General features: G+C 41.6%; 1 long non-coding RNA gene across 2 annotated transcripts in view; it reads right to left on the bottom strand.

The window, feature by feature from the left end:
- LOC108307574 overlaps positions 1–8,049 on the bottom strand; it is a 20,672-nt gene extending 12,623 nt beyond the window's left edge. The window contains exons 1-2 of one of the 2 annotated variants that reach the window (XR_005201293.1): positions 8,037–8,049; positions 6,012–6,015 (exon numbers count right to left, since the gene is read on the bottom strand). This is a non-coding gene — a long non-coding RNA (uncharacterized LOC108307574). Of the gene's footprint in view, positions 1–37; positions 53–6,011; positions 6,016–8,036 lie in introns of those variants that run through there. The other variant, XR_005201294.1, reaches the window with a different exon arrangement.
- Between the last annotated feature and the right edge of the window lie 1,068 nt (positions 8,050–9,117).

Here is a 9,117-nt window from a genome sequence, read left to right as displayed (position 1 = left end):
CCTGGGAGGTGGAGGTTGCGGTGAGCCAAGATCACACCATTGCACTCCGGCCAGGCAGCAGAGCAAGACTCTGTCTCAAAAAATAGGTAAATAAATAATAGCATATTAGATTTTGAACTGGTAGAATGGGGAAGGGGGGGATGATGGAATTAGAAGGAAACTTGCTTATCTGGGCAGAGGGAGAGAATTGAGAAAACATCACAGGTACAGAAATGGTTCAGGAGAAAGCAGTTCATCCAGTCAACCCCGGCAGGTGAGTAACTAGCAGAGGCTGATTCATTTCAGGCTTCCATCTGGGAGGCAGGAAAACAGGGAGAAGATGTGGCCCTGAAAGATGGCGATATGATGAAGGAGCTGGCAGTGATTGACACTGTAGTGCAGAAAACCCGATGAGAAGCTCTCATCCATGAATTTCACAATGACTACAAAAGCAACTACTATGTGACAGGCACTGTGTTACGTGCTAGGGTTTCAGAGAAAATAAAACACAATCTCTTTCCAGATTCAGTATGATTCAACTGTCACAGTCTGGTGGAGGGACAGAATTATAAACAGACAACCACAACATGGTATGATAGCACTGTGCTACAGAGGCAAGGGGGCATGAGCACATAGAGGGAGATCTGCACTAAGTCAGAGAAGGTAAATCAAGGAAGGCTGCCCGGAGGGAATGATGTCTCAGCAGCAACTTGGTAGATTAAAATTAGGCTGGGAGGAAAAAGAGGACAGAGTCAAAGCTCCCACAAGATTGGTAGATATTAGACCACTATAATTTTTATTTTTATGTTTATTTTATTTCATTATTATTTTTGAGACAGTCTCACTCTGTCACCTAGGCTAGAATGCAGTGGCACAATCTCAGCTCACTGCAACCTCTGCCTCCTGGGTTCAAGCAATTCTGGGACTACAGGCATGCACCACAACACTGGCTAATTTTTTAATTTTTGGTAGAGATGGGGTTTCACCATGTTGGCCAGGCTGGTCTCGAATTCCTGACCTCAAGTGATCCACCTGCCTCAGCCTCCCAAAATGTTGGGATTACAGGCGTGAGCCACAACACCTGGCCTATAATATTTATTTATTTACTTATTGATGGATTGATTATTTATTGACAGAGTCTTGCTCTGTCGCCCAGGCTAGAGTCCAGTGGTGCAATCTCGGCTCACAGCAACCTCCGCCTCCTGGGTTCAAGTGATTCTCATGCCTCAGCCTCACAAATAGCTGGGATTATAGGCTCCCGTCACCACACCTGGCTAATTTTGTGCATTTTGAGTAGAGATGGGGTTTCACCATGTTGGAACAGGCTTGTCTCAAACTCCTGACCCCAAGTGATCTCGCCTTGGCCTCCCGAAGTACTGGAATTACAGTCATGAGCCACCGCATCTGCCANTCTTATAAATATCTATCCTCATCCAAAATTGGCTTAGTTACTGAGATGAAACTGAGACCAGGAATTTGGTGTTCCTGGTGTTATTCCCACCAGGAATTGGGGTATAGAAGGCAAGAAGAGGAATGACTCTTCCTGGCCCTATGCGGTAAGAAGAAATTGGGAAAACAGTAATTCACACTCTGCAATTATAATATCTCCTACGTGGTATAAATGGTACCTTCTGTGGGTTCAGAAGAGGGAGATGGCGGGCCAAAATGGTCAACAAATACGGATCAGGTGGAACTCGTGTGAGGCGCTAGTTTTCTACTGGTACGTCTGGGATAGACAGATAAATAGAGTATGTTAAATAGTGAGATTGTAGTAGTCAGTGCAGTCTCCATATGCTGTTCCCACTGTCTCCTCAGACTTGGGCTCTCTGGGAGGCGTTCATTTTAGAATACGTTAGTACTGTCAGGCATAGAGGAACAGTACGTCTGAAATAATCCTTCTGAGTCCCCTGAGGAGTGATTTCCTACATAGCCGAGGGTTTGAGTGCAAAGGGCACTACAGAAGGGTTGCATGCTGACTTGTGGCATTTAATCACAATTACCCTTCTGTTCCAATGTAACTGTCGAACACAGTCAATTTATTTGTCCATTTCATCGGAACCTTTATGGAAGGTATCCTTCATCGACAATACTTGGTCTAAATTAGATCAGTGAGATTACTGAAATCCTGTTGGCCATGTTGAATGAGAATAGAAGATGGGCATTTAGATGTCTGTCATTGTTTTAATTTTAATAGATTTTTCACCAGGTGTGGTGGCTTGTAGCTGTAATCTTGGCACTTTGGGAGGCCAAGGCAAGAGGACGGAGCCCATAAGTTAAAGAACAGCCCTAGGCAACCTGGCAAGACGTCTCTACAAGTAATTTTTTTAAAGAAAAAATAATGAAGTTCTCAGTGCAATTTGAACCATACACAGAAGATACAGCACAGGTTCTTAACCCATAAAGCATATGTAGGTTCTTAATCCATAGACACCTAAAATTTCTCTGACCCCCTAAAATTCTTTATAGTCTTTTGAGTACATGCACATACATACATTTTTTTCCCCTGGGGAATGAATCCATTGTTTTAACATTTTCAAAGAGGTAAGGCTCACACATCCGTGCACATGCATTCACACTCATAAAAGGTTAAGTCATGGAGATGACCTTGAGTGAAGCATTGGATTTTGTTGGAAGCCTGACAAGGCTTATATTTTGGTTTCTGTCCAAAATGAATTATTTTCTCCAGAATCACATATTGAAGGCACTTTACGTAATCCAGGGTTATTTTTTTTTCCCAGTTACTCTTGGTTAAGTTGGATTTGATGATGAGTTAGGATGAAGGTAAGGTCAGAATTGTGCCACAGTCAAGGGATACACAGACAGATAAGTCTGATAATTGCCCCATAGGGAAGAGGTGCATGAGACACCACAGTCTGGCAGAGTGACCTAATAGTGCTCCTTCTGTGTAGGAAATAGAATTAAGTAGATATTAATTGAAATGCAAATGTTTGATTTGCATTGAATTGAATAGAAAGAACCCTTTATGTGCACTTAATACTCATGTACACGTTGCTGTTGAGGGCAAACACATTTGGCATTTGCCCACTTGATGTTTACAAAAATGGAGGCATTCCCATTTTGCAAACAGCCCACAGATACATTAAATAACCCATTTCATGATGGACATCTGGACTCCACAAACCTGCCAAAAGTGGATAGGCTCGCAGCCGCCTTCCAGCTTTATGGTGGAGAACGGCTCCCTCCAAATGTAAAAAGCATCACTCTGCAAAGCGTGGCAGGTTGGGGTCTCATCTGTCCAAATGCAGCACATACATTTATTTTGATGTCAGCTGTGTCCAATTCACTGCCTGCATATGCAATATCTCACACACCTGAGCAGGGGGAAAAAAATTCACTCTCACTTGCTCCAGCCGGTCTTTCACTTCTCGCTGATGATCTTTTGTGTGTGTCCTACTGATAGAAGCCAGTGTGTTTCAGCAGCGCCTGCCGTAAAAGCCAGGAGAGTTTGAGGCCGCCACCTAGTGGCCAACAAGATCGCTATTCACGCTCCCGTTTTGTCCCGGACTGGGGGTCAGTTTGCAGATCGTTCATGAGTCATTGTCATACGGGGGCTCAAATATCAATGTTTGCCTCTAAAGTTCAGTTCAAATAGAAATGTTAAAAAAAAAAACCCTAGGATATCTCTAAGTGGCGATCTGTTGACCTTATCCCATTTGATGCGTGCTGTACAGATAAATGGCAAAACCCGTGGCAGAAAAGGAAAGAAAAAAGAAAAGGCTATTTTCAGAGGCCCGCAATGTGGAGAAAGCATAAGCAGGGATATGTATGCATGCGTATTTTTGCAGGCGTGTATCGGAAGTTGCAGATGCAAAGATTTTGCAATTGATAAAGTTTCCAACTTTCCTCCCATGTAAATACATTATTTTCATTTTTGTGCACCAAGGGTTCACCTTTAAGGTTTAACAATCATGTTATTAGGATAAGAGAGACTGTACTGAGTACCAATTATGTGCCTGCAACTGTGCTAGGCAATTTGCATACTTTACTCATTAAAATGTTTACAATTCAGTCTTACTAGGTAAGGGCCTTAAAATGGGGACAGCCCAGACTTTCTACCCAGTACCAGAAAACCCTCTGCATGGGTGTTTCTCAAACTATCTATGGTAAAGCACAAACCAATGCTTTTATTTATTTATTTTGATTTTATTTACTTAATTTTTTGGAGATTGAGTCTTGCTCTGTCAGCCAGGCTGAAGTGCAGTGGCACCATCTCAGCTCACTGCAACCTCTGCCTCCCAGGTTCAAGTGATTCTCCTGCTTCAGCCTCCCAAGTCGCTGGGATTACAGGCACCTGCCACCAAATCCAGCTAATTTTTGTATTTTTAGTAGAGATGGTGGGGGGGATGGTTTCACCATGTTGGCCAGGCTGGTCTCAAACTCCTGATGTCAAGTGATCCCCCCACCTCAGCCTCCCAAAATTCTGGGATTACAGGCATGAGCCACCTCACTTGGCTCATTATTTTATAAACAATATGTTATTTGAGGCATGAAATTGAATGTGTAATATACATGCCCAAATTATTTGGGTTATTTTTATTATTATTTGATTCAACAAATACAAAATTATTGTATCAAGCTGCTAGAAAACCTTATAAATGCTTGCTCTCAATTTCTGAATTTACTTCGCTGCAGACCATTAACAATGTATAGGCTGGTGTCAATGTTCAGACTACATCTGGAGTAGAGCTGATCTATAGGATCCTTACCAAGCATCATGCAGTCATGAAATAGCTTCCTTGCCCAAGACTACCCACCTCACAAGGCAGCCCATTCCATTGCTGGACTGGTTTGATGACCACAAACCTAAATCTGTTTTTCTGTATCCACTGGCTGTGACTTTACCTCTCACCCATCCTCACCAACAATGGTCTCTCATTCCCCAATCACAGCTTTTCAGATACATGAGGATAACTGCTGTAGGATCAAGTTCTGACTTGTCTCCTGCTCCTACGTACTTGAGTTTGCAAGAGTCCACTTGAAGTGGCTTGCAGGAGTAAATGCAGCTGGAGGCAATAATGGAAGCTTCCACCCCACTGTCTTGCTTCTCTGTCATCTGATTTCTGACTTCTTCAAAAGAGGAGAGAAGAGCGATCTAATGGTTCAGGATGCTGATACTATTTGACCCAGTTCATGGTAGGCTAGGTCACTGCGGAGTTCAAGACCATGCACCCAGGAGTCATTCTCTCCTTTGTATTTCTGCCATCATTTCACAGAAAGTAAACTGTTCATGGCTGCCTGATTTCATGGGAGCATTCAGGATAGCTACTCTTTTTTTCTTGCATAATCTAAAAGGTCATTGCTTTAACTTTCTGTATCATGTGGCTGGCCAGATATGGAAAGATGCCTCAGTTCATATTCACGTTTAAAGGAGCAGGCAAAGAACTTGCCTAGGCTTCAAGATAAAGCCAAAAGCTTCAAGATAGCTCCTTCAAAGAGATTCTTTGGCCTGGACCTATGCAGTTACAAATTCATACTTGTATTTCCATTTGCTCTGCCTCTTGATGTGTAATGTTGATTCAATTACTTCACATTCCTGTGCCTTAATTTCCTTCTCTGAAAAAAAAATGGATGTAATAGAATGTACTTCATGTGGTGGCTATGAAGATTAAATGAGATTTAACAAAATAATCAGTGCAACACACTTAGAACAAATTGTCACACTCTGGAAGCAAATGCTCAGGATGATTTTGATTTTAACATCTGACTATTGTCTTTTAACCTCCCAGGGAACTTTGAGAAGTGGGGCTTGATTGGAATGGATGTGAATATTCCTGGAACTTCTAATTAATCAAAGACCGTGAAATACCACTGCAATGACATGAAGTCAGAATACATAGAGTATGGTCTCACCAGGAGGAAGTAGGGAAGGAAATTTACCTTTCTGGTTCTGAAGATGTTCTTCCTGTTAATTTAACCCTCAAACACGAGTTTACGATGGTGATGCTGGTCGTTGCTTTCGCTGATAGCCACTTTGACTTGTTTTCTTGTGATAGCATAATCTTACTTCATACTGACCTTTTCCCAGCCAAAACACCTAAGTACCTCTCATTTGTGTTTCTCTAAGTACATCCTTATCCTCTACTTGGACTTCCTTTGGGGGATTTGGTGCAGAAGCTTATGTGTATTCCTGTTCAGTTTTATTTCACACTTGCCCTACTGCTTCCAAATATCATCATTAGTATTAAATAGAGGTGTCATCTAGTCTAGGGCTTGGTGCACCTTTTTTTTTTTTTTTTTGCCATAAAACTTTTGTTGAACTCATATCTTATGTGAAATCCAAGAAGTTACAGCAATGACAATGGAATGACAATGGAGCTTTCGAGAGAAGTGAGGACAGGGTCTTTCCCACTGGACTTCCCCAGAAGCCACTGGAAGTCCTTTATAAAACCCCAATATCTGAGAAGCCAAGTTATAAATATGCTTCCTAAGCCTAAGCCTAACCCTATTATTTTACCAATGGGGAGACTGAGGCCAAGAGAGCATATGAGAGTTATACAAAGCAATGCAGCTAATTAATGTTGCAGCTGGATCTATTTCATTTCTACTGGGAAAACGGAAAATGGAATATCACCTTTCCTTAAATCTAACTCTTAAATGTCAGACTCTATCAGCTCTGGAGATTTCTCTGTGAACATGGGGTCAAAGCTGGACTCTGAAAGGTTAAGCCTTTAATCAAATCATGGAATTGATCCCTTGCAGGTCAAGTGGATTCCTATAAAATGTGCTCATGCATCATTAGCCAGCTATCCACTTTGTATATGTGCAACACTGGCCATTTAAATGAGATTTGGTTAAAAAAAATACTGCAGCACAGAATGGTTTGAGGTGAGACCTCCATGCAGCAGTAGTGTTGTCTCAAGTAATTTAATCCTTATTCATGAAGTTCTTCTGACTCCAGAGGTTCTGCTCTTGACCACAATGTCCGCTGCTTCTCAATGTGGCCGCTGTCCTATAAATAACATAGTTAGCAAAGTGAGTCAAAGAGGAGCTAACGTTTAGCAAAGAATTATTAGATTTCAGGCAACTGCCTTAAAAGATGTATATTAACTAATTCATACGATGCCCACGATCGCCCTTAGAGGCAGGTAGGTGGCAGTACTAGTAGTCGTCATGTTTTACCCATTTCATATATATCCATATATATATAAATTCATATATATAAATAGCTATGAGAAATATATCTATATTCATATATAGAGAGATATACATGTAAGTTATATAGCTTGTAAATCAGGGACCGTCTGTATATATATTTATAGGCTGTATGTATATATATTTATATTATACAGATGGTCCCCGACTTACCACGATGCAACTGTCAATGGTTCAGCTTATGGTTTTTCAACTTTATGATGGTGCAGAAGTAATACATTCAGTAGAAACCCTACTTCAAATATCCATGCAACCCTTCTGTTTCTTTTACCGTCAGTACAATATCCAACAAATTACATTAGACATTCAACACTTTTTTTATAAAATAGGCTTAATGCTAGATGCCTAATGGTAGGCTAATCTAAGTGTTCTGAGCATATTTAAAGTGGGTTAGGCTGAGCTATGACATTTGGTTATGAAGTTAGATATATACAAGGGGTTTATTAGGATGTAATGACATTGTAAATCAAGGAACATTTGTGTGTATGCATGTGTATGCAAATATATGCAGATATATGTGTATACATATATCTCATATCTAATTATCTAATTTTCTATATTATATATAGATATAAAGTAGCTTGTCTAAACTTACATAGCTTATAAGCAAAAGAGACAGAATTTGACGTCAGAAATCCCAGTTTCAGCCGGGCGTGGTAGCTCACACCTGTAATCCCAGCACTTTGGGAAGCCGAGGCAGGCAGATCACCTGAGGTCAGGAGTTCGAGACCAGCCTGGCCAACAAGGTGAAACCAGGTCTCTACTAAAAATACAAAAGTTAGTCAGGCATCGTGGCATGTGCCTATAATTTCAGCTTCTTGGGAGGCTGAGGCAGGAGAATCACTTGAACCCAGGAGGTAGAGGTTGCAGTGAGCCAAGATCACAACACTGCACTCCAGCCTGCGTGACAGAGGGAGACTCCATTTCAAATTAAAAAAAAAGAAGAAAGAAAGAAATCCCAGTTTCTAGACTGTGAGTTTAACCACCTTGTTGTACTTTTGCTAACAATTATGCCAGGTGCTTTCATCCACAGTACTTCATTTCAAACACACACACACACACACACAGAGCCAACTTATCCATTAGGTACAGTAGGCACCGTGTCTAAGGCTCACAATAATTTTCAGAGTCTAAGACAATGTTTTCATTTCTTTTTAAAACAGAAAAAAAGAATCAACTTTAGGTTAAAAAAACTGTCCTGATATATAATCTCAATATCCTTGCCTTGAAATATGCTGCTCAATATTGTGGAGAGGGAGACTATGACATCAGAATGCGACCTTGCATGTACAAATGGCACGCCAAGGTGGAAGCGATTATCCCCATGTTGAAGAGCATGAAGCTGAGCTTCAGAGAAGTGAGTTCACATGTTCCAGTGAACTCAGGACCCAGCAGACAGGCCCTGCACACACGCTATGGTCTGTGAGCTCCGAAGTCAGCAATCTTTGCAGCAGATGCTTTCATAGACAATGGCAGAAAGGTGCAATTTTAGAGTTCCCTTTCAGGAGGCATCAATAAACGTGCTCACTCCAGCTCGAAGCCAAAGAACCCCAGGTGCCACCTGGTTATGACATTTAGGGGTAGGGAAGCAGGCATCCATGGCTACACCTTTCTTCCACAATCTGGAAAAGCAGGAAGAAAGGAGTACGCTGGAGGGACTGTGGTTAGAAAGAAGCTTAGAGCTGAGCAGGCATTGCCCATCTTCAGGGTCTTTGTTTTTCTCCAGGGAAAAAAAAATAATAATAATTCTCTGCCCACACTCCAGCCCAGCTGTCTGCAATGATAAATGATGAGCCTTTCTTTAAATTTCCTTTCTGCTCTGCATGAGGACTGGCCAGTGTGGATATGTACTCGACACGGATAAATGGCTCTGGCAAGCCCACCAGATTGTCCACGTGGCAACAGATGGTCCAGCTCAAAGCTTTTGTTGTGCTAATGTCAGAACTTGCTGCTACCTGAAGCAGT

The sequence above is a fragment of the Cebus imitator genome, unplaced genomic scaffold (assembly GCF_001604975.1).
Source record: "Cebus imitator isolate Cc_AM_T3 unplaced genomic scaffold, Cebus_imitator-1.0 Scaffold4, whole genome shotgun sequence".
NCBI classification, from domain to species: domain Eukaryota; kingdom Metazoa; phylum Chordata; class Mammalia; order Primates; family Cebidae; genus Cebus; species Cebus imitator.
The sequence above is the reverse complement of the archived record's forward strand: the minus strand, read 5'-3'. Positions and strand labels throughout refer to the sequence as shown.